The 24,520-nt window shown below is 44.0% G+C and overlaps 1 long non-coding RNA gene across 1 annotated transcript; it reads right to left on the bottom strand.

Moving 5' to 3' along the window:
- Positions 1–330: 330 nt before the first annotated feature.
- LOC140120700 (uncharacterized) lies at positions 331–24,297 on the bottom strand. The gene is made up of 3 exons (XR_011853956.1): positions 24,221–24,297; positions 2,240–2,427; positions 331–414 (listed from the first exon to the last, which is right to left on the bottom strand). It is a non-coding gene; the product is annotated as an uncharacterized lncRNA (long non-coding RNA).
- Positions 24,298–24,520: the final 223 nt, after the last annotated feature.

Here is a 24,520-nt window from a genome sequence, read left to right as displayed (position 1 = left end):
AGTTGGTGCTGCCAGAGGCAAGAGGCTCAACTCGCCTCATGGCCAGTACACCCCTGTGTCATAGCTTACATTGACTCCGATAGAGAATTGCGCTCATGTGTGACCATTCTGGACAGAGAGGACAGGGGATATCTATGTTCCAGAAAGGTGTGGGACACAGAGCTGCCTTTATCACATCAGAGACATGAATGGAGATCTGGACACGTAACCAGCACCTCTCTCCGGCATTCTGGCCTGTAGCAGACAGAGGATTGCTGAATTGGTTATCCAGGAATATGGAAAACCATTATGAGAAAAAGCTCACATACTTACCCGACTATGGTTCTCACTTCCCACATTTCTATATGACATTGCCTGTTATGATGCACTGAATTGCTTCTAAACACATTTGAAGATTTATTTGCATTCAGACCACTGAAACAACAAGTGTGTAACATATTTTCATGAAAAAATCCAATAATATTCATCACAGATTTTTATCTAATTAATTTAATTCTAAAGTAGCTAAATAACGATTAGTTTTATGGTAAGGATCCAAAGAACTCCTGGGGTTGTTGTAGCTTTAATTGACATTAAACCCCCCCCCCCACTGCTCCCTCAGCACTTGCCCCTCCCTCTACCTTCTATAATTTCACTGCGGCACACAGTGGGAGTGTGTAAGTACCATGGTAACTCCCCCCCGGGCCCCTTTGGCTTATTAACATAATTATAAAAGTTGATTTTGGAAGGAAGGAGGGGATGGATAACAAATATAAGAAGATGACCAAAGTCACGGTGCCTGGATCTATGAGTAATGTCCCTGGTTTATAAGGATGGATTTTGATGGTAGATTTCCTTTAAGGGGAACCTGTCACCGCTGTTTGAAAAAAATGAGCATTAGACAGGTTCCCATAGAGCCTTTTATGCCTTTTTTTTTTTTTTAACTAAGTTGATCGATGGTCACAAGAGAAAATGAACTTTGATTCTCTTCCTGGTAACCAGGCAGTGAATCCAGCGAGTTGGACTGGGTGTATACTCGCGCTTGAATCTAGCAGCCGCCTCCTCAGCATGTCATTGGTTCCTCCTCATTCCACTCCTCTCTCCGATATGTCACTTGGTTGTCTCTCCGAATACTTGCACATGCACATAAGCTGCTTGCGGCTGTCATGCGCAGTGAGCGTTTGCGTGGTCTGCGCCCTCTGCTTCCTCACTGTGCATGCATCGCATGTCCCCATTCGCATTCACAGTGAGCGTTTGAGCGGTCCGCTCCCTCTGCCGCCCATTAAAAGCGGCAAAAACGGCTTATGCACACTCGTGAGATTTTGGCAAGACAGCCAAGTGACATATTGGACAGAGGAGTGGAATGAGGAAAAACCGATGACGTGTTGAGGAGGCGGCTGCGAGAGGAGGCTGTTGAGGAGGCGGCTGAGTATACAGTAGACTCCCTGGATTCTCTCCCTGGTTACCAGGAAGAGAATCAAAGTTCATTTTCTCCACTTGTGACCATCAATCAACTTAGTTAAAAAAAAAGGCATAAAAGGCTCTATGGGAACCTGTCTAATGCTCATTTTTTTCAAACAGCGGTGACAGGTTCCCCTTAAAGGAAATCTACATTCAAAATCCATCCTTATAAACCAGGGACACTTAATCATACATCCAGGCAGCATGACTGTGGTAATCTTCTCCATCGATCAACTAAGTTAAAAACAATGGTGCCCTTAGGCACATAAGGCTCTATGGCAGTGGTGGCAAACCTATGGCACAGGTGCCAGAGGTGGCACTTGGAGCCCTTTCTGTGGGCACCCAAGCCTTCGGCCCAACACAGAGTTTGCCAGCTAGGACTCAAGGCTTTCTCCTGTGATCCAATACAGCCCAGGATGTGTCATGCTCAGCGCTATCTGTCTGCCAGGACTACAGGAGGAGCAGGAAGGGCTGGATAGAGATGGATTGTAATTGGGGCTCCTGCTCTGGGTCCCCTGATTCTTCCTCTTCTGAGGAGCCTTGAAGGAAGCTACAATTCAAATTTCTCCATCTTTCTATTGTATTGGTGAATTCAGGATGCCAATACGATAAAAACCCGTGATTCTGCTTAAATTGTCATGTTGGCACTTTGCAATATATAAGTGGGTTTTGGTTGTAGCTTGGGCACTCTGTCTCCAAAAGGTTCGCCATCACTGCTCTATGGGAACCTGTCTAATGCTCATTTTTTTTCAAACAGCGGTGACAGGCTCCCTTTAAAGTATTTCAACTCCATATCTACCTGTATGAGCTATGAAGGCTGTTTGGATCTTCTGATGTGACATTTACCATCCAAATGGCTGATGTGAGATCAACATCAACGCTCTGATCTCTCTGTTATACTTCTGTCTCCACTTACTGATCTCCTCCGTTTCACAGTCTGGGTTTTTTGCTTTAATTGTTCCGAGATCTTCATGTCAGGAAAATGTTCTGTTAGTGATAACAAAGCAGCGAGTGGTTAATCCATTCAACACATTCATTTATCAGAGTTCAGTTTGTTACAAGGTAAAACTATTTAGTGCGCTGAAGAATTGTTGTGATGGAAATTTCCGTGCAAAATTGTATTCTTTATCGGAGTAGAACAATTCATCTACAATAAGTTATGCATCAGATTCAATGTTTTTCTATTTCCATTGAAAGCGTCTCCAGTTTTTCTGTTCTGTCGAAAATGTGTTCATCATGTACACTGATGAGCAAAAGTATAGAAGGAACTGAACTTTGCTTTTCAGGCTCCATATATCATCCTCCACTACAGCTCTGAAGGTGAGACGACCATCACTTACATCATAGACAATCATCTTAGCTACATCATGCATCATATTTTTACCTAAACTGTTATATTTCTTGCATTTCAGATGATTTTTGGTATTTTGTGTGTTTGGGGGGAAGGGGAGTGTTGAGAGCATTTGTCTAATATACTTAATTAAGAAATTAAGCTTAGTTTGTAAAGAAACAATGTTATAACCTTAGATACAATGTTACGGTTATTCCCAGCGTTTAACCCCATAACGGAAAACCGCGCTTAAAAGGGATACGCCAGTTTTTCACCATTTTGCAACATATAAAATATGTAATAAAAAAGTGACCAAAAATGAGCTCTTCTGCAAAGGGGCTCAGTGCTTTCTTCTCAGATAACGCCACCTTCGGGCTGGAGTGTTTTTGCGCCCAAATTAAAACGTTGCAAGTGATGAATATCATTAAGCGCAGCAAAACATCTGGATTGGTAAGATAGATGAGGGAAAGCTTGTTATTTTTGCTGCACGGCTAGTTTGGCGGTTAATCGCAAAAATGGTGCAAAAACGGTGCGCCTGAATGAAAAGGCGCAAAAACAACAGAAAAAATGAGTGATACATGTGGCCCTACATATATCTATCAATGCATCTATTTCTCCCTGTCATTCACTCTCTATCCCTGCCTGTCTCTATCGGTCTCTCACTCGCTTACATGTCTGTGTCTCGCTTACTACCCATGTCTGTCTGTCTCTCACTGGCTTTCTCTCTGTCACTCACTCTCCATGCATGTTTGTCTCCCACTCACTCACTCTCCCTGTGTCTCTCTGTCTCCCGCTTACTCACTCTCCCTGTCTTTCACTCAAACTCCCTGCCTGTCTCTCACTCTCCCTGCATGTCTATCTCTCATTCACTCACTCTCCCTATCTGTCGCTCTGTCACCCAATCTCCTTGTCTATCTCTCTGTCACTTATTTTCCATGCCTGTTTCTCTGTCACTCACTCTCCTACATGAGTTTCTGTCGCTATCCATCTTACCTCACATATAAGCGTCTTATACTCATTGCCTACAGTAACCAATGACAGCTCAGAGCTCATATTAATGACCTGTGGCAGAATAGCAACCAATCACGGCTCAGCTTCCAACTGCCGCAGCAGCAGACAATGGCTCCTGTATATGGCGGTTAGTAAGTGGATTTTGGAAAGTGTTGGGTAAATATTTTGGCTCAAACCGAGAGTCACAAAGAGCGGCTGTGAAAAATTTGGTGATTGTAAACGCGATGGTGATTCCTTCAGCGGACGTACATACATACTGTGGGAGATTTGGCCCAGTAGAGACCGTGGTAGCGGGGTGCTGTGATGCAGTTCAAGACAGTGACACCAAAGTACAGTCCAAAACAGGTCTCGCCTGCGTTTATTGTAGCAGCAAAATAAAACAGCCTTTACATTCAGGCATTAAACAAACAAAATCCTACCCGTCAGGGTGCTAACTATACAGGTGTTCACTAACTCACCACTATACAAAATCACTTGGCTGCTCCAGGCACAGAGGTCAGGGCTGTGTGCTCTCCAGCCTCCTTCCAGAGAGAGACAACACTTCCAGCTCTGCTGAGCAGTTTAAAAAATAAACTGATTGGGCTGCTCCCATCACCTGTGTCCAAGGTGCTGGACACCCAACCTCAGCACTAAGGCCTTGCATAATAGCAAAACCTAGGGGAAACATACCGCCCATCCACAGTTAACCCCTTCAGTGTCTCACATACCCTCCCCCTCTGTTTGACCCTGTGGGGGCGAACACTTTTGGCCATCAGACAGTGGGTACGAGACAGGGCATCGGCATTCCCATGCAGCTTTCCTGCTCGATGTTCTACCGTGAATTTGAAATTCTGCAACATTAGGAACCACCTTGTGACCCTGGCGTTCCTCTCTTTGGCCTGACTCATCCAGGTGAGGGGAGAGTGATCGGTCACTAGTGTAAACTGTCGCCCTACTAAGTAATACCTCAGGGATTCCAGAGCCCATTTTATCGCCAAGCACTCCCTCTCAACTATACTGTAGTTCTTCTCAGGAGGTGTGAGCTTGCGGCTCAGGAATGTCACAGGATGTTCCTCACCCTCCACTACTTGGGACAGGACAGCCCCTAAGCCCACGTCAGAAGCGTCAGTCTGCACAATAAAGGTCTTGGTGAAGTCAGGGGTGATCAGTACCGGTCCCTTGCACAAAACCGTCTTAAGGCGCTGAAACGCCCCCTCAGCCTCTTCACTCCACTTTACCATCACCGCCCTGCTACCCTTGGTCAGGTCAGTCAGGGGAGCCGCTATGGTAGCAAAATCGGGGATAAATCGGCGATAATAGCCCACTATGCCTAGGAAAGCCCTCACTTGCTTCTTGCTCATAGGTCGTGGCCACTGCTGGATCGCCTCCACTTTATTTACTTGGGGTTTGATGACACCTCGCCCAATACGGTACCCCAGGTAACGGGCCTCTTCCAGACCCACAGCACATTTTTGGGGGTTCGCTGTCAACCCTGCTGCCCTCAGGGAGTCTACCACTGCTTGCACCTTGGCCAGGTGACTCTCCCAATCGTTACTATAAACTATGATGTCATCCAGATAGGCCGAGGCATATCTCCGGTGAGGTTTTAGCACGAGATCCATTAACCTCTGGAATGTGGCGGGAGAGCCATGTAGCCCAAAGGGGAGTACCACGTACTGAAAAAGCCCATCAGGAGTAACAAAAGCGGTCTTCTCTTTGGCCCTGTCAGTAAGGGGTACCTGCCAATACCCTTTCGTCAGGTCAAGGGTGGAGAAGAATCTAGCCTGTCCAAGTCGTTCTATCAACTCGTCAACCCTGGGCATGGGATAAGAATCAAATTTGGACACCTCGTTCAACTTCCTAAAGTCATTGCAGAACCGTAGGGAACCATCAGGTTTGGGAATCAACACAATAGGACTCGACCAGTCACTTTTAGACTCCTCGATAACCCCCAGGTCTAACATCTGCCTGACTTCTTCGGATATGGCAAGCCGGCGCGCTTCAGGGACCCGGTAGGGTTTTTGGTGTACCCGGATGTGGGGGTTCGGTTATGATATCATGCTTGATGACTGAAGTACGTCCCGGTAACTTAGAGAACACATCCACATTTCGGAGCACAAACTCCTTCGCTTCCTGAATCTGGGCCCTGGAGAGAGACTCCGAGATCCGTACTTCAGGCACCTTGGCATTGGGTACACCTACCTCCGGTGTCCCCTTCTTGGGGACAGACGCTTTTTCTACTCCCACGGCCATCAGGGACTCCCTTTCCCTCCATGGCTTTAGGAGGTTCACGTGGTATATCTGTTCGGGTTTCCTCCTCCCCGGCTGAGATACCTTGTAGGTTACCTCCCCTACTTTCTCCATGACCTCATATGGTCCTTGCCATTTTGCCAAGAACTTGCTCTCAACGGTGGGCACCAGAACTAGCACTCTGTCGCCTGGGTTAAAGGTCCTGAGTCTGGCTGACCTATTGTAGACCCTAGACTGGGCCTCTTGTGCCCTTGTCATGTGCTCCTTTACAAGGGGCATTACCGCCGCTATGCGGTCCTGCATAAGGTAGACGTGTTCTATCACACTACGGTGGGGGGTCCTCTCCTGTTCCCATGTCTCCTTGGCTATATCCAAAAGCCCACGTGGGGAAAGGCCATATAACAGCTCAAAGGGTGAGAAACCCGTGGAGGACTGGGGAACTTCACGTATGGCAAACATCAAATAGGGCAACAAACAATCCCAGTCCTTCCCATCCTTGCTGACCACCCTCTTTAGCATCCCCTTCAAGGTCTTGTTAAACCTCTCGACTAGGCCATCTGTCTGTGGATGATACACAGAGGTGCGGAGCTGTTTAACCTGCAGTAACTTACACATCTCCTTCATTACCCTAGACATGAATGGGGTACCCTGGTCAGTCAAGATTTCCTTGGGGAGGCCTGTGCGTGAGAATACCTGGAACAGCTCCCTAGCAATATTTTTGGAGGAGGTGTTCCTTAATGGAATCGCCTCGGGATACCGCGTAGCGTAGTCCAGGATAACCAGGATGTATTGGTGCCCCCTTGAGGATTTGACTATGGGGCCAACCAGATCCATTGCAATCCGTTCAAATGGCACCTCTATGATTGGTAGCGGGACCAAAGGACTCCTGAAGTGGGACACTGGGGCAGTAAGTTGACACTCAGGGCAGGAGCTACAATACCGGTTTACCTCCTCCCACACCCCGGGCCAGAAAAATCTCTGCAGGATCCTCTCCCGGGTCTTCTCAGCACCTAAGTGCCCTCCCAGCACATGTTTGTGTGCCAACTCTAGCACCAGCCTACGGTGAGATTGGGGTACTACAAGTTGCTCAACCTCCTCACCCCGTATCTGGTCGACCCTGTACAACAGCTCCCCAACAATCACCATTCGGGGGTATATTTTGTCAGCCCCTGGTATTTGGAGTACCCCATTTATCACCTTAACATTCTCCCGTGCTTTAAACAAGGTAGGGTCCTGTAGCTGTGCAGCCCCAAAATTCTCACGGGAAAACTCAAGGTCCGGCATGTCGGCCACCTCCTCGTGGCCCTCGACCTCACCAACTAGGACCTCTAGGGGAGAGAATTCATCACATGGGGTCACCCCTACTGCTGGTGTGGGTACATCGGCCTCAAAGGGTTCAGGGGCCAAGGCCGGACATACCTGATGTCCATTATCTGCAACAGCACCTGAGGTGGGTCTTCGTCTCCAGAGGTCCCAAAACACCGGTAAGTCTCTGCCGATAATAGCCTCATGAAACAGGGTCCCCACCACCCCCACTTCATGGGTAATAGTACCACAAGGTGTATGTAGGTTGATGACAGCAGTGGGATATTCGCGAGTGTCCCCATGTATACACAACACTCCCACTTTACGCCCACTGTACAGTCCAGGATCAACCAAAGTTCCCCGCACCAGGGTAACCAGACTCCCTGAGTCTAGCAAGGCTTCCACCGTGTGACCACCGATTGTGACCATACACACTTGGGGTTCTGCATCCGTGACTGACTCGGCAGCCAGAACCGGCCGGGCAAACAGTGACATTCGCCGGGTCTGGTTGCAGTCCATTGGCTCCACTGACAGGGGACAGTTGGCAGCAATATGGCCCATTTCATGGCATCGCCAGCACTGGATACGGCTATGACCTCTGTCACGAGCCTCACTGGGTTTCTGTGTATCCAAGCCCCCCAGTGTACCCCCTCCCAACCTGACCTGTTTCCCTTTTTCTGCAGTAGCAGTCCTACCAGATGGTTTAATGGCCTTGTCACTGGCACTGCTTCGTGTGGGAGGGATAAGTAGAAGATCCTCCGTAGCCCGATATCTCTCTACTAGGGACACGAGTTCCTCAGCATTTGTGGGACCGGCCTGTCCAACCCACCGCTGGAGCCGAGAGGGCAGAGAACGGGTGAACTTGTCAAGAACCACTCTCTCGACCATCTGTGCTGGGGTGCAGTCATCGGGTTGTAGCCACTTCCGGACAAGATGGTTCAGGTCATGCATTTGGGAGCGTGGGGGTAGTTTTTCAGAGTATGCCCACTGGTGGACCCGGCTGGAACGAACTTGAACGGTGACCCCAAGACGAGCCAGAATCTCCGCCTTTAGCTGGGGGTACTCACGGGCCTCCGTTTCACTCAGGTCGTAGTAGGCCTTCTGCGATTCGCCTGTCAGGAACGGTGCCAGGACATCTGCCCACTGCTCAGCTGGTAACTCCTCTCGCTCAGCTACTCGCTCGAACACAGCGAGATAAGCCTCCACGTCGTCGGTCGCCGTCATCTTTTGTAAAGCCTTCTGCACTGCAGCCCGTGCGGAATGCTGGACAACCGGGTACCCTTGCAAACCAGTATGGAACCCCTCAGTAGTCGTCGCTTGCGGTGCTGCCATAACGCCAGAAAACTTTTCCATCATCAGCTGGAACATGGCTCGGGACTCTTCCTGCTGCTGGCGGGACCTCTCCTCCTGCAGCTGGAACATGGCTCGGGACTCTGCCTGCTGTTGCTGGAGCATGGCTTGCTGCTGTCGGGACCTCTCCTCCTGCTGCTGGAGCATGGCTTGCTGCAGCTGTCGATTAGCCTGGGAATCTTCCTGCTGCTGCTGCCGATTAGCTCTGGCCTCCTCCTGCTGCTGGCGGGACCTCTCCTCCTGCTGCTGGAGCATGGCCTGCTGCTGCTGCCGATTAGCTCTGGCCTCCTCCTGCTGCTGGCGGGACCTCTCCTCCTGCTGCTGGAGCATGGCCTGCTGCTGCTGCCGATTAGCTCTGGCCTCCTCTTGCAGGTATTTAATAAAGTCCTCCATCTTGGCTTTATCCTGCAATTTGCCTGCTGCTTTCACCCAGGCCATGCAATGTTGCAGGATGTAGCGAGCCTTTCAGGTGTGTGTCTTTTTGAACTGCCCGCAATCCGAAGCACCATATGTGGGAGATTTGGCCCAGTAGAGACCGTGGTAGCGGGGTGCTGTGATGCAGTTCAAGACAGTGACACCAAAGTACAGTCCAAAACAGGCCTCGCCTGCGTTTATTGCAGCAGCAAAATAAAACAGCCTTTACATTCAGGCATTAAATAAACAAAAATCCTACCCGTCAGGGTGCTAACTATACAGGTGTTCACTAACTCACCACTATACAAAATCACTTGGCTGCTCCAGGCACAGAGGTCAGGGCTGTGTGCTCTCCAGCCTCCTTCCAGAGAGAGACAACACTTCCAGCTCTGCTGAGCGGTTTAAAAAATAAACTGATTGGGCTGCTCCCATCACCTGTGTCCAAGGTGCTGGACACCCAACCTCAGCACTAAGGCCTTGCATAATAGCAAAACCTAGGGGAAACATACCGCCCATCCACAGTTAACCCCTTCAGTGTCTCACAATACATACATATACATTCAGCTTTATATATATATATTCAACTCCAAAGTTATTCACACCTTTCATGGATCACAATATATTATATAAAGATACATGTGTGATGTTTCAGAAACCTCGTTATAACTTGCATAGAATCCCTTTAGATGATAAATTCCCTCTCTATTTTATTTTAATTAGTATATTCTATTTGTGTTACATTTGTATAATTGCTCTAGTCTCAGATGTTCAGTTAATAAAACTAATTATATTTATATAATTCTCTTTCTTTAATAAGCTCACATCTGTGATACCAGGCTGCCTGCATGCTCTTTAGTGGAGTGAAAGACAAAGCATGAACACTAGGTGGCAGTCTAGGCAGAAGCTGGCTCCCATTGCACTATATATAGTCTGTATTGCACCACAATGGGATTCTGGATCACTCTATTACTATGTATAGAAGCACAACTGACAGAGCATTGCAGTAGTAAGAAAAATTTGTGTAGGGTCTATGTGATCGTGTGATATTGCAGAAGAATAACTTAAAAAAGGTAACTTATATTGAATTATTCGTTGCTGGATTTCTCAGATAACAGAAATAATAAATAAATGTAATAATAACTATAATAAAAACAACAATAATGATAATAATAGTATTTTGCCAATTAATAAATTAACCAGCAAGAGAATCAATGGAATAATTGAATATCGTTTTACTTATAAATAAAATGCAATATATTTACATGTTTTTTTAATCTCTTTATGACGTTCCTAGTTTGCAGCGCCGTCTTTCTGATGCTAGAGACGTCTTTCAGCTCTTAGAGACAGCAGGAGAATAGAGAAAAGATATAAGCTGTTTATTATCACTCCTGTCACCTCTGTATTTGGAATTTTAGCACCCTGAACCATGCTTCTGGTGTCATATTAGAGATAAGAATCTCATCTTTCAGAATGCACCAGAAGTATGGTTCTGTGAACTACAGAACCAGAAGTAAAAGTTGTTGAATAGGAGGGAACTGGAGCTTTATCTGCAGCTCACATTTCCAACTACACTTAACAAAATTATTAACACAACAATGTTTCTCCCATTTTTCATGATTGTTTATATGTGTGAGACTTTTTTATATACATAAAATGCATAAAAACGTGATTAATGCCCGGTTTGCCTTAGGCCAGCCACTCTATAATGTGCAGTTTTATTGTATTGGGGTGTCAGAGGGCACCATCACCTGACCTGACCCACTAAAGATTTGAGGAGGTGCACTGATATATACAGGTTATGCTGAACATTATACAGCATTATATGTACACAAGAGTGCACAACTTCCATAGTACACATCTGTGTACTATGTGTGTGTATATGCTGTATTAGTATATAAGGTGTGTATATGCTATGTGTATAGGTTATATGCGTGTATGTGCTGTTTATATGTGTGTATATGCTGTATGTGTGTAAATACTATATGTATGTCTGTATGTCTATATACTGCATGTTTATGTATATATTGTATGTATATGGTGTATGTGTCTGTACATGCTGTATGTGTTTGTTTGTATATACTTTGTGTATTTTGTGCTGTTTGTATACACATATATATGCTATATATGTGTGTATATATGCTGTATGTATGTGTGTATATGTAGTATGTATGTGTATTTGATGTATGATTATCTATGCAATGTATGTAGGCATGATGTCTATATACTGTGTCTATGTGTGTACATGCTCTATGTATGAATATGCAGTATGTATATGATTTGTTTATATTGTGTGTGTATATACGGTGTGTGTATACTGTGTCTAAGGATTTCATGTACATGGGCGTGGAGGGGGCACAGAGGGGAACGGCGGTCAATGGATGGGGCAGGCACATTACTACCACGTGTCTGTGCTCTTTTGAGAAGCCAGCAAACTCTCGCTGATTTTCACACAAGACTACACCAAATTGGATGTAAGCCTCATGATGTATGTGGTTGGGGTGTGGGGGGAAACTGAAATCTCATATGTTCAAAAGTATTCAGACCCTTTGCTGTGACTCTCATATATAACTCACATGTGATCCATTTCCTTCTGATCTTCTTTGAGATGGTTCCGCTCTTTCACTGGAGTTCAGTTGTGCTTAATTAAACTGATTGGACTTGATTTTAAAAAGGCACACAACAGTCTATGTAAGACCTCACAGCTCACAATGCATGTCAGGGCACATGAGAATATTTACACTTCTGTATTTTTTCTTCTGTCTAGATGGAGGCAGATTACAGATTAATGAGCAAAGAAAAGAACTTTTTTGATCTTACCGATTGGTTGAAATGAAACAAAGAGTGTAAAATTGAAAGGGGTCTGAATACTTTCCATACCCAAAGTATTTGAGTGCAGAAATGTGTGCTTATGAGTGTATAGATATATGTATATGTGTAAAAGTGTATACATGTGTGTATGAGTGTAAAAATTTATGTGTGTATATATAAATGTATAAAGGAGTGTGATTGTATAAAAATGTGTGTGTTTATTATCTTTTATGCAGATAGAAAATGAGAGTTCAAACTGAAATGTATGTCTTTAAAGGACATCTACCCCCAGATTACCGGTGGTAGACTGTCCAAATATGGCTGCTCATTACCTCTAGGTGACCACTAATTCCTGATCTTTCAGTGTTCCGAAAAAAGAAGTTTATTAAAATATGTAAGGGACAAGGGGGCGTTGAATACTAAAAGGGCGGCACGGTGGCTGAGTGGGTAGCGCTGGAGTCCTGGGTTCTAGTCCCACCCAGGTCAACATCTACAAAGAGTTTGTATGTTCATGAAAGCACTCTATACAGAATTATAGGTTGTTAATCAAGAAACGGGGTCAGGAACATGAAGATCAGAACACAATACAGATCCCTGTGCAGAAAACTAGAGCCTAAAACCTGTATTACTAAGGAACCTTCTGGTGGTGGAACGTGCCTTTTATCACCAGGGGGGCATTGGGACTGCCTAGAAAAATCATAGTAATGGGCATATTGGCCCTGTATATTTTAGAAAGTATTTATGAGCCTCGGGACCCTGGAGAATGAGTTGGGAGCAAGAGGAAGGTGAGAAGCAGATGGAGGACGGATGCCGGAGGCCATACTTGCTGGTTAAGGCTGGTCTGGACTGCTGCAATTACTTAAAGTGGCAGCACAGGGGCTCAGTGGTAACTACTACAGCCTTGCAGCTCTGGGGTCCTAGTTTAAAGGAAACCTACCACTGCTCGCATGATAAAATCATGCGAGCAGACCACCTGGTAGGCTATTTAATAGTGATGCCGGCACATACTTTAGTTAGGCACGGCGATCGTTAGTTTAGCTAAAAAAAACGTTTTACTTACATATGAAAATAGCCATCCGGTGCTACCCTACGTCATCTTCGGAAGGGAGATGCCTTCCGATCTTTAATTATTACCGCCTCCTTCATTGCACTCGTCCTCCTTCAGGTGCCGAGAGCCGTGACGTCACCAAGCTCTCGGCACCTATCGCCAGCCGGCTGTGCGAGAGTTAGTAACTGCGCATGCGCGATAGGTGCCGAGAGCTTGGTGACGTCACGGCTCTCGGCACCTGAAGGAGGACAAGTGCAACGAAGGAGGCGTGAATAATTAAACATCGGAAGGCATCTCCCTTCCGAAGATGACGTAGGGTAGCACCGGATGGCTATTTTCATATGTAAGTAAAAAGTTTTTTATTAGCTAAACTAACGATCGCCGTGCCTAACAAAAGTATGTGCCGGCATCAGTATTAAATAGCCTACCAGGTGGTCTGCTCGCATGATTTTATCATGCGAGCAGTGGTAGGTTTCCTTTAAAGTCGTACCCTGGTCAACATCTGCAAAGAGTTTGTATGTTCTCTCCATGTTTGCGTGGGTTTCCTCCCACACTCCAAAACATACTGGTAGAATGATTAGATTGTGATCCCCATTGGGGACAGGGACCGGGGGACAGGGGCAGCTCTGTGCAGCGCTACGTAATCTGTAGGCGCTATATAAATAAAGAATTATTATTATAGACATCTACTACTACCATTATTCCAAAACCATTAACAATAGGTACAGTAGTTAAAAAAACAGGATCCAATTTTTAAAATGGATTTTTACTCCTCTATCAAATCAGTATTTTGCAGCATTTCCCCCGGTAATATTATGTGGAACATTTAAACAATACCGTAACATTGACTGCTTTTTTTCGGCAGATAGCGGGCGCAGGTCTTTCGGGACTTGCGTGTACATATTATTTGCAGAAGTTCTTATGTAGAAAAATAGATTAGTTGTAATTGAGTAATAAGAAATGATAGTTGCACGTTCTGTACTTTATTCCACAGTGACATGTTAACCCGAGGCTTGGAGGAATTTTATAGACGGGTAATACGGCAGCGAGCTTGTGAATCCTAATGCCCAATTCCGCTGAGGTTTCACATGGTATTTTCATTTCTGCAAACACCTTTCGCAGTGGTTTCTAGTGGAGATGTATAGGTATTTTGGTAAGGTTAAAAATGTTCACATTAGGAAATGCCCCTCAGCACACAGTGTTCTACCACTGTTACAGAACATTAGATTCAAAGGGCTATGGTAAAAGTTTAATAGCATCATATGTTATACATTTCTACATTACTGCTGACTAATGCATTGCATTTCTATTTATACCGCGTGTCACCAGATAACTCAGCAAAAGTGTAATTTTAAAAACATCTTGACATGCCATGCCTCAGCGGATGCAATACACCCGGAATATAATACCGTTATGCATCACTGGCAGTCGGGCGCAGTTTTCAATGAACTGTAAATCACAGTCATCTCATTGAAAGTTACAGGACTGCCTTCTCCTGTTTGCCAAATTACTTTTTAGTTCTTGATATGAACTTGCTGAACTTCCTTCCTCCGATAACTTTTGTCATCATGTTATCACAGTGGATTATTGCAGTGTACTAATATCTGAATGGGCAGTACAGGGATCTTTCCAAAGGAGGCATCCTGTATGCCTAGAAGAGAACTGGTTCTATCATCGCCATAGACAAGGGGGATCCTCCACAAATAAAGGAGAGGCAGCTCTGCCATTGCCATAGACAGGGGACATCCTCTGCAGATAAAGGAAAGGTGGTTACACCATCACCATAGACAGGGGGCATCCTCTACATCTAAAGGAGAGGAAGTTCCATCATCACCAAAGACAGGGGGCATCCTCTACACCTAGAGGAGAGGAGGTTCTACCATCACCATAGACAGAGGGCATCCTCTACACCTAGAGGAGAGGAGGTACTACCATCATCATAGACGGGGGGCTTCCTCTACACCCAGAGGAGAGGAGGTTCTAACATCACCATAGACAGGGGGCATCCTCTACACCTACAGGAGATGCGGCACTACCATAATCATAGACGGGGGGCATCCTCTACACCCAGAGGAGAGGAGGTTCTAACATCACCATAGACAGGGAGCATCCTCTACACCTACAGGAGATGCGGCTCTACCATGACCATAGACAGGGGGCATCCTCTACACCTAGTGCAGATGTGATTCTATCATCACCATGGACAGGGGGCATCCTCTACAACTAGTGAAGAGGCAGTTCCACCATCACCATAGACAGGGGACATCCTCTGCAGAGGAAAGTTGGTTACACCATCATCATAGACAGGGGTATCCTCTACATCTAGGGAAGAGGTTGTTCTACCATCACCATAGACAGGGGGCATCCTCTACACCTAGAGGAGAGGTGGTTCCATCATCACCATAGACAGGGGGCATCCTCTACACCTAGAGGAGAGGAGGTTCTACCATCACCATAGAGAGGAGGCATCCTCTACACCTAGAGGAGAGGAGGTTCTACCATCACCATAGACAGGGGGCATCCTTTACACCTAGAGGAGAGGAGGTTCTACCATCACCATAAACAGGGGGTATCCTCTACACCTAGAGGAGAGGAGGTTCTACCATCACCATAGACAGGGGACATCCTCTACACCTAGAGGAGAGGAGGTTCTACCATCACCATAGACAGGGACATCCTCTACACCTAGAGGAGAGGCGGTTCTACCATCGCCATAGACAGGGGGCATCCTCTACACCTAGGGGAGAGGAGGTTCTACCATCACCATAGACGGGGGCATCCTCTACACCTAGAGGAGAGGAGGTTCTACCATCACCATAGACAGGAGGCATCATCTACACCTAGAGGAGAGGAGATTCTACCATCACCATAGACAGGGGGCATCCTCTACACCTAGAGGAGAGGAGGTTCTACCATCACCATAGACAGGAGGCATCATCTACACCTAGAGGAGAGGAGGTTCTACCATCACCATAGACAGGAGGCATCATCTACACCTAGAGAAGAGGAGGTTCTACCATCACCATAGACAGGGGGCATCCTCTACACCTAGAGTGTAGGTGGTTCTGCCATCACCATAGACAGGGGGCATCTTCTACACCTAGAGGAGAGGAGGTTCTACCATCACCATAGACAGGGGGCATCCTCTACACCTAGAGGAGAGATAGTTCTACCATCACCATAGACAGGGGGCATCCTCTACACCTAGAAGAGAGGTTGTTCTACCATCACTATAGACAGGGATTCTTTTCTGTAAGAGCATTGAGACTGAGGATCTCTCTGTTGCAGGAGGGTTTTATGGTGGATACCTTGTAAATTTTAAAGAGAGGCATAGATGCCTTTATTAAGAAGTAAAATATAATGGGTTAGGAGAAAAAAAACTTTTGTTTAATCTTATAGGTTTGACTTGATCAACCTGCGTCTTTTCTTAACTTATCTACTATGATAACTTTGGTCAAATCACTGGGCAAAACTTTTATGAATTTATGGATTTTAAAATGGTTTTTATTTCTCGAACAATCCCTTGAGGGGGTAGGTTCCATAAAAAAATAGAAAATAAAACATGTTTAATATTTGGAAGGGCATCTATGGTTCCAACAGTGGATCACTGGGACCAAGTAAATGGCACAAGTGGGCAGTGAATGTGCTCTCTAGAGAGCTTCCACTAGAGTTGTGATGTCACCTTGTATAATTTCTCTATTTTACCCTCTAATTCTCTAATTCTTTTTCAATTGCTTTCACGCAGACACTTCCTTCAAGTGATTTTTTTTTGTATGATGATGACTCAGCCCATGATGAGTAGCTCAATATTCAATAAAGGAAGCACTTTTTTTGCAATTTTTTTATCTGCTATAGTGCTGTTTTGGAGCACCTTAAGCAGGGTCGGCTCCAGGTTTCAGTAGGCCCCTGGGTGATAGAGGCTCAGTAGGCCCCTGCTTTCAAGGGTCTTACAAGTTTGCGTTACTGTTATACTTGGACCCAACCACTTACAAAAATATTAAAACAAGAGCCCCAAGGATTCGGAATCATTGGCAGTGAACTCACGTGACGGCATTAAAAATTCAGAAACTAAAACTCCTGTTCCCTAAAAAAATACCCTAAGTTTATCAGCCCCCTCATGGTTATTTTATGTAAAGCCCCCTTACACCCTATGGATTACTTATGCACAGACTTATGTGGGCCCCCCAGCAGCTCTGGGCCCCCGGTTCTTGCTTGGTTATGACCAGAGCTGGGCACCGGCCGTGGTCCACAGGCACCCATTATATTTTTTGCTTGGTTTTGCTCTTTCATGCTTATCTATCTATCTATCTATCTATCTATCTATCTATCTATCTCAGATCTAGTTATCTATCTCATATTTATCTATCTCAGATCTATCTATCTATTATCTATCTATGTATCTCATCTATATTATTCTATTATCTGTTGTATCTGTGATTCTTCCCATATCTTCAGCATTATTTGTTCCTATTTTCTGCCGATTTCTCGCTTGTTCCTCCTGTTGTGTTCTCTTGTGTTTTTCCTTTCTATTCTAAGTACCCTTGAACGTTTTCTGTAGCTTTCCATCAAGTAAAACGTTGCCTAATTGCAGATGAGGATGGAAAGCTTTTGTTTGTTGAAACGTTGTAAACAGCGGCCCCCATTCATCACCCCGTCTTCTTGACGTATGAAATCACGGTGTTTAGAATATGGGAAGGGGGTATTGAAAAATATTTGGCTTTTGCAGCAGTTATCAGCTGGATTTTGCAGAGACAATGGCGGAGTAGAGCTTGCCGGCTTTTTCTTAAACTAACACAGAGATGTCTGAAAAACAACGTATAATCTTCAGATCTGCAGTTTGTTCTTTAAATTAACATTTGTACAGTTTTATCTTTTCACTTTAGATTCTCTGTGCATGTAAAATATAGGAATCTCTCTACTCTCTGTACATAGAACTACAGGCTTTCGCCTTTTGATGTATCGGGCAGGCTGCCGCGCAGCGTTTATTCTACGCCAGGCAGGACATGTGAAAAGTCGCCGGCAGCAGCGAGTGCACAGGCGCGGGGACAGTAAAGCCCCGCACCGGTCCACTCCCAGATGGCCACATCCTCCACTCGGCCGGCCATGCCCCCCCCTTCATGCCCCTTCACGACCCACTCGCGTGATGGTGGCGGATTGGGGCAAATAATTGCAAGTGCTAGCAATCAGCATTTGCAATTATTTCAGGGCCTGACGTGGCACAGAGGTTCTGATAAATATGCCCATATCTATCTATGTATCTATCTTTCTCATATCTATTCAGCAAGATGAGTCAGACATCACCAACTTCAGGGATTCTCCCAATTAGTAATGAATGGACCCAGAGGGACTTGGATCTGGTTGGTTCGGCCAAACCTGGGCCAACAGTCTGGGTTCATGTATTTGGACCCAGACCGGGACCTAAAAACCCGCCATTGGGGCAAGCAACCCTTCAGCTTCTGAAAAGGGTTTGCTCATTAGCTACCGGGATTTGTGCTGACACTGATCATGGGTGTTATCCCTTACAAGCTGCAGGCAAAACACAAAAAAGATACATCTGCCCCAATATGTATTTCCCCAAAAATAAGACTTTTCAAATAAGATTTTTTTTTCAAGCTTAGAAGTAGAAGGCCTCCCCTGAAAGTAAGACTGCATGCATACGACCGTATGGGGGACATATGCTTGCAGACGTACAAATGCCCCCATAGATGGCAATGGGCAAATGGAGCGATACGGTGCCACACATAGACATGTCCTATCTTTCCCCATGTTACGGCCAGTACGCCGTGCATATCTTTAGAGAGGGAAGGGGTCACCCCTCCTCCTCTCCATCGCGGTGGATGTATCCGTTAGGGCATACATTAGGGTGCATGAAGCCTAAGAGCTAGCGGCACTTATAAAGCTCATTTTATATACATGTCTACGGTAACGAAAATGTCATTATGGCACAAATAGAACTGTAATTAAAACGACTAATTAAGCATACAGTATGGAAGTGTTAATCCCTCGCTTTTATTAAGAAAAAATAGAAAATAGGTTATTATATTTATGACTAATTATACATTCTTCTCAGTAGGTAACATGTCAGCATTATATGTGCAATCAGTTTGTTTTTATTGAAATATTAAAAAAAATATTAAAATCCCTCCACATTCTTTAATTGATAAAACTTTCTATAGAGCTATGGGGCACATTTACTAAGGGGCCGCATTTTCGTCGGGTTTCGCAATTTTTTCCATTTTGCGCTGAATTGGCCCAGGTTTTTGCGCCACGTGTTCGGATTGTGGCACATTGGCGCAGGCTTGCATGCGGCACAAATCGGGGGGCGTGGCCATCGGACAACCCGACTGATTCAGACAAACTGCGTAATTTAAAAACCAAATTGTGTCACAAGATCAGCACTTACATGCACCAGGAAGAAGAAGGTGAACTCTGGTGGACCTCAGCGCGGAAGCGACACATGCAGGAAATCGGGCGCACGATCTTAGTGAATCGCGACAGCTCAGAATCCTCGTCAGACATTCCATATCGCCGGCATCAATGGGACGGGTAAGTAAATGTGCCCCTATATGTCTCTATGGCAACAGACTACAGAGCCCCACTCTTTTTCATCTGTTGCTTTTTTTTTTTTGACGCACAAAATCTAAGTTAGCATGAAGTAGTGGACAGATAAAAGGGAGTATAAAATGACTGTACAAACTATTACAGTGTTTTTTGTAGTCTCTGTGTGTACATATTGGTCTGTATGAAGCTGTAGATCAGAATAGAAGAAAACTGTAATTAACACTATATTAAATGTCGCTTTAAAAAAATATATAGGTTACAGTATAATACAAAATATTGGTGGGAGGGATTTATAATGGCTAGTATGCCTTGAAAACAGGCGTACAAGCCGTAATTTAGTCGTTATCCCCGAGTCGGGAATCACGATTACTCCGCCCCCTATACTCCTGCCAGCACAGTGCGTCCTTGCCCAATGTATTGGCACTCCCTATAGGTGCAGGCTAGGGCACAATTCTATGCCTGTCCTTTCCGGTAAGAGATCTGCAGATATTCGTTGATTTGACTTGACTGAAGTTTTCCTTTATGGTTATGTTTATAGTAATGAGGATTATGCATGGAAAACATATAAACCTAAATTGAATTTTTAATTTGTTTTCTTCCACAATTTTCAGTCCCTGGCATTAGATGGGGTTAGACCTTGCGCTATTACTCAACTAATCGACATATTATGTATTTTCAACATCAATTATTTCCACTAGGCCAATTATCTACGGTGGGGTAAGCATTTTATTGACAAGACGTGTGTCTGTGTCAAGATGACAATTGACTTTAATAACTAAGCAAGCATTATACATCAGTGTACAGGATTAATAGCTACTGTACATAGACAAGTATAACATTGTTGAAACATATTCAGACATATTTCTGCTCATTAATTTTCCCTACATCATTTTAAAGCCTTTCTAATAATCCACCAGTAATTCTGCATTATGAAAAATTCGAGTTCTTAAACTCTGACAGTGTAGTCTCTCAATTTACCATACAAAAAAACAGAATTGATCACTGCATCTGGAAAAGTTTGAAATACAGACGGTCCCCTACTTAAGAACACCCATCTTACAGACGACCCCTAGTTACAAACGGACCTCTGGTAATTGATAATTTACTGTACTTTAGCCCTAGGCTACAATAATCAGCTATAACAGTTATCACAGGTGTCTGCAATGAAGATTTAGTGGTAATATTGATTCTTATGACAACCCAACATTTTTAAAATCCAATTATCACAGAGACCAAAAAAATTTTTGGCTTTGGTTACAATTATAAAATATACAGTTCCGACTTACATACAAATTCAACTTAAGAACAAACCTACAGAACCTGTCTTGTACGTAACCCAGGGACTGCTTGTATTTAATTTTCCAGGTGTAGCCATCATTAACTCAAATAAGATAATATAAGGCGCTGTCACACAACAGCCAAAAAAGAAAAAGTGGTCTGAAACTTCAAATTAAACTTGTTTCATCCAATATATTTGCCTTTTTCATTATGAATAATGTAAATAAATTAATGTCCTGACTGCTTCAAAATGTTTCTTTTACCATAATGGTAAACAACAGCTTGGCCCACAAAAACCAAGATCTCACACAGTTTCACAAAGAAGTATTGCACTCTTTGTTTAAGTAGTTAAGTAATTGCTTATTCAAGTTCATTATAGGCACTAAAATTTGATAAAACAAAATCATAATTATAATAATAATAGTAACAAGCTTCAAATTTTCTTTTACATTTAAAATGACTCCCATTCCTTAGATTATATATACTGGGTGTAACTAAAAGGTTGGTGCGATATACAAATCAGAATGAAAAAATTAAAAATATATGTTTCAAATATTTTTACAAAAACCAATCCAATGATACCAAACTTTTCCTCATAGCCCCACCCCCTGGTGGTGGGTGGAAACTTTAAAATCTTAATTAGAAACCTCCTTTTTTATTGCAAATTTCCCAGGAAAAATTGCATTGATTCAATCTATGTTTAAAGCCATTTTCATTGACAGATGGCGCTGGAATCCACGAAAATCAAAATGGGTAATTTTTTAAAACAGTTGTTAAAAAATGAAGATATCTCAAAAAATGCCCATCAAATCGAAAACAAAAATGTTGCAAAAATTTCTTAAAAATGAAAACTTTCTTTGCAATGAAAACTAAAAAACTAAAATTGAGGTGGGAGGAGTCTAAATTTTTTAATGTAGAAACTACATTCTGCGCAAACCCAGGAACAGCGATGTGCATGTAGCAGTTTTCTGTTTTCTTCAACGACTGGTGTAAAGTGAGTCCCCACCTCTCACACATCAGAGAGATGATTAACTTAAGTCTCCTCCCCATAGAACATTTTTCTTGTAGGTCACAATGAAATGCCCTACCCCGGGCTAAAAGACTAATACCCAACCCCCAATGCTTTAAATGTTCTCTTGAAACTAATCCATATATGCAGGCCTATCACACTCGCTTACGGCATGCAACTATAACTCTTTATGAACCAATTCTGGGCACTCTCCCTGTCTGTTATCCGGAAAATGCTTCTCTGCCGTCTCCCTGACTATGGACTTTTCATAGAAGATGGTGGCTGATGGCTGGTTCAAGCAGCCGTATTTTTTATTTATTACATCATTTTTATTCTATCCCCTTACACGTCTATTTTCAGATTTTGGATCTGTTGTGTATTTATTCCCTTTTTCAGCATTCTTGCACACATTTCGATTCTGTTGATTACTGAGACGTGTTACCATTTCAGATTTTTAAGTTGCCCCCACTCCACTGTGATGGTGGGGGTAGGGGGCTGTGTTTAATATCATTGGATAGATTTTTGAAAATGTATATTTTTAGTTTTTCCATCCAAGGTGTATTTATCAAGATACTTTTACCATCCAAACTTTAAATGTATTTACAGGCGGTCCCCTACTTAAGGACACCCGACTTACAGACAACCCATAGTTACAGACGGACCCCTGTGACCTCTGGTGAAGCTCTCGTGATGCTTTACTATAGTCCCAGACTGCAATGATCAGCTGTAAGATGCCTGTAATGAAGCTTTATTGATAATTCTTGGTCCAATTACACCAAAAATTTTGAAACTCCAATTGTCACTGGGGCAAAAGAAAAAAAATTGTGTAGAACTTCCATTATAAAATATACAGTTTCGACTTACATACAAATTCAACTTAAGAACAAACCTCCAGTCCCTATCTTGTATGTAACCCGGGGACTGCCTGTATTCCAAACTATGAATTCTATAATGGGGGAAAGAATGAGTTGGAAAAGTTTTCATTTATTTAATACCCTCTATTTAGAAAAAATATATATAAATTTAGGTAATAAAAAAACATATATTCCCAAAATTGCAATAAATGAAAACTAGAACTTGAATCCCAAGATAGAAGATAAAAAGAAGCGGCACTCACCAAACAAATGATTCTTCTTTATTGATGGTCAATCATGGGGCAGGGAGGAAAAAACGGACAGAAAGGGATGGCGATGGGCTGTTTCACGCACTCTTGCGCTTAGTCTAGCTGTGCATAAGGCGCTAAGAGGCAAAACAAGTTAAATACTTACCCAATAGTGTCACTGGATAATATGTGTCACATGTGTGGAGGTGTGTTCAGGGTCACATGACATTGATCCACAACGGTTTTTTCAGGCTTCTTGGGTACTGAACCCCCTGAACCACCGGGGACGATGACACAAGCCGACACCTGGGACCAGAATCTAAGTGGCATCCGGTTCTCACCAGAGCCTGCCGCAAAGCGGGTTGGTTTTGCTGCGGCATGGTGCCACCAGGTCGTTCCTTGGGCGTGACTTGTCTACGGTGGCAGCCAAGGTCGAGGTACAGAATCAGCAAACAATCTCGTAGTCGGTGACAGGGAGGTGGTCAAGGCAGGCGGCAATTGTTCAAAGTCACGGATGGGGCAGGTGGTCAGGGCTGCCAGGGAAGGAGCGAAGGACGGGTCTGGGGTCACAAAGAGAGCTTAGAACACAGGTATCACTCATAGAAAGCTTTCTCAATGGCATGTAGCTCAAAGATCTGGTGGGGGTTGCTGGGAGAACCCGGCCTGGAAACCCGGGAAGTGACTAGTGCCAATCAGTGGTGAGTCAAATTCGCAAGTGACGGCGCGTGTGCACCCTAGGGAGCGAGGACGCGCACGCTGGGCAGCCAGGACGGGAGCAGGAATGTGCAGAGGTAAGTGAGCCGGGGCCGGACCACCGCCATGGAGAGGGGCACGGGTGCACCTGCAATCCTGATGTTGTGGTTTTTCACACAACTGAGAGACGACTAAAAGGGAACCTCAAAAATTTTAGCAAAAATTTCAATAACCAAAAACTTATCTATGGTTATGAATGTGATAATGCGAATTCTTTCTATTGTGAAGATTGCAAAACCCCAAATTTCAGTATGCAGTGGATTTTGTTAGAGGAGACTTTTAGATGTAAATTATCACCTGAAGTATGAAAGTAATGAAGCTATTTTCTTCTGTGGTGTGATTTCTAGAAGGAGAACGGTTAGAATATTCACATAAATAGCTTGATTTTTTTTCATTCTTGGGGGAGGGGAATTAGCTGCTAGAGTTCTACATTAAAATTCCAATTTCTAAACACAGTTAAAAAATGTTTTGAAGCTATAAGAGAATGTGGGCAAATGTTAAATAATAGGTCAAATGTAGACAGTGACTACATCCAAACTAAAAAGAATGTCAAATAATAGAGCAAGAACAAGATTTACATACCTGACACCATCCATTAAAAGCTGTGGCACTGCTTCTGAAACACAGCAGTTGTTATATTCCCCAGACAAAATGTATTCTGTAGAAAAAGAATGTTTTCATTAAAAGGAAATCATTTTTAACCCCCTTATTTTAAAATTTTACTTAGTTTTTCTGTTGTTTTAGCTCCTATCACTCAGTGATGGTCAGTGTAAGATTCCAGAGTGTGAGCGGGGACTCTCTAAGCAGACACTTCATGATCCCCCTAGTGCTATGAGATGCCGTGTGCTGACAATGAACATGCTAGTATCTAAAACATAGAAA

Source organism: Engystomops pustulosus, chromosome 3 (assembly GCF_040894005.1).
Source record: "Engystomops pustulosus chromosome 3, aEngPut4.maternal, whole genome shotgun sequence".
Classification (NCBI taxonomy): Eukaryota; Metazoa; Chordata; class Amphibia; order Anura; family Leptodactylidae; genus Engystomops; species Engystomops pustulosus.
This window is presented reverse-complemented; position numbering and strand designations above follow the sequence as displayed.